The following is a 1945-nucleotide window of genomic DNA, read 5'->3' on the forward strand; positions in this document are numbered from 1 at the left end:
GACCGTGTGCCGAGCTGGTCGAGGGAGACGGCCGGCTGCCTCGACGGTCTGCACCGACCGTCTGCCGAGCTGGTCGAGGGAGACGGCCGGCCGGCCTGAGCGCTCTGTCCCTCGACCTGCCTGCACCGACCGTGTGTAGAGCTGGTCGAGGGAGACGGCCGGCCGGCCTGCCTGCGCGCTCGGCCCCTCGACCTGCCTGCACCGACCGTGCGCCGAGCTGGTCGAGGGAGACGGCCGGCTGGCTCGACGGCCTGCACCGACCGTGTGCCCAGCTGGTCGAGGGAGACGGCCGGCTGCCTCGACGGCCTGCACCGACCGTCTGCCGAACTGGTCGAGGGAGACGGCCGGCCGGCCTGCGCGCTCTGCCCCTCGACCTGCCTGCACCGACCGTGTGCCGAGCTGGTCGAGGGCGACGGCCGGCCGGCCTGCGCTCTCTGCCCCTCGACCTGGCTGCACCGACCGTGCGCCGAGCTGGTCGTGGGAGACGGCCGGCTGGCTCGACGTTCTGCAGCGACCGTGTGCCCAGCTGGTCGAGGGGGACGGACGGCCGGCCTGCGCTCTCGGCCCCTCGACCTGGCCGCACCGACCGTGCGCCGAGCTGGTCGAGGGAGACGGCCGGCTGCCTCGACGGTCTGCACCGACCGTGTGCCGAGCTGGTCGAGGTGGACGGCCGGCCGGCCTGCGCTCTCGGGCCCTCGACCTGGCTGCACCGACCGTGTGTAGAGCTGGTCGAGGGAGACGGCCGTCTGCCTCGACGGTCTGCACCGACCGTGTGCCGAGCTGGTCGAGGGAGACGGCCGGCTGGCCTGCGCGCTCTGCCCCTCGACCTGGCTGCACCGACCGTGCGCCGAGCTGGTCGAGGGAGACGGCCGGCTGGCTCGACGGCCTGCACCGACCGTCTGCCGAACTGGTCGAGGGGGACGGACGGCCGGCCTGCGCTCTCGGCCCCTCGACCTGGCCGCACCGACCGTGCGCCGAGCTGGTCGAGGGAGACGGCCGGCTGCCTCGACGGCCTGCACCGACCGTCTGCCGAACTGGTCGAGGGAGACGGCCGGCCGGCCTGCGCTCTCTGCCCCTCGAACTGGCTGCACCGACCGTGTGCCGAGCTGGTCGAGGGAGACGGACGGCTGGCTCGACCTGTCTGCACCGACCGTGTTTAGAGCTGGTCGAGGGGGTCCGCCGGCCGGCCTGCGCTCTCGGCCCCTCGACCTGGCTGCACCGACCGTGCGCCGAGCTGGTCGGGGGAGACGGCCGGCTGGCTCGACGTTCTGCAGCGACCGTGTGCCCAGCTGGTCGAGGGGGACGGACGGCCGGCCTGCGCTCTCGGGCCCTCGACCTGGCTGCACCGACCGTGCGCCGAGCTGGTCGAGGGAGACGGCCGGCTGGCTCGACGGCCTGCACCGACCGTCTGCCGAACTGGTCGAGGGAGACGGCCGGCTGCCTCGACGGTCTGCAGCGACCGTGTGCCGAACTGGTCGAGGGAGACGGCCGGCTGGCCTGCGCGCTCTGCCCCTCGACCTGGCTGCACCGACCGTGTGCCGAGCTGGTCGAGGGAGACAGACGGCCGGCCTGCACCGACCGTGTGCCGAGCTGGTCGAGGGAGACGGCCGGCTGGCTCGACGTTCTTGCAGCGACCGTGTGCCCAGCTGGTCGAGGGAGACGGCCGGCTGCCTCGACGGTCTGCACCGACCGTCTGCCGAGCTGGTCGAGGGAGACGGCTGATCTGCCTGCGCGCTCGGCCCCTCGACCTGCCTGCACCGACCGTGCGCCGAGCTGGTCGAGGGAGACGGCCGGCTGGCTCGACGGCCTGCACCGACCGTGTGCCCAGCTGGTCGAGGGAGACGGCCGGCTGCCTCGACGGCCTGCACCGACCGTCTGCCGAACTGGTCGAGGGAGACGGCCGGCTGGCCTGCGCGCTCTGCCCCTCGACCTGCCTGCACCGACC

Source organism: Saccostrea echinata, unplaced genomic scaffold (genome assembly GCF_033153115.1).
Source record: "Saccostrea echinata isolate AGI-Se365-2 ecotype Australia unplaced genomic scaffold, CSIRO_AGI_Sech_v1 ptg000205l, whole genome shotgun sequence".
NCBI lineage: Eukaryota > Metazoa > Mollusca > Bivalvia > Ostreida > Ostreidae > Saccostrea > Saccostrea echinata.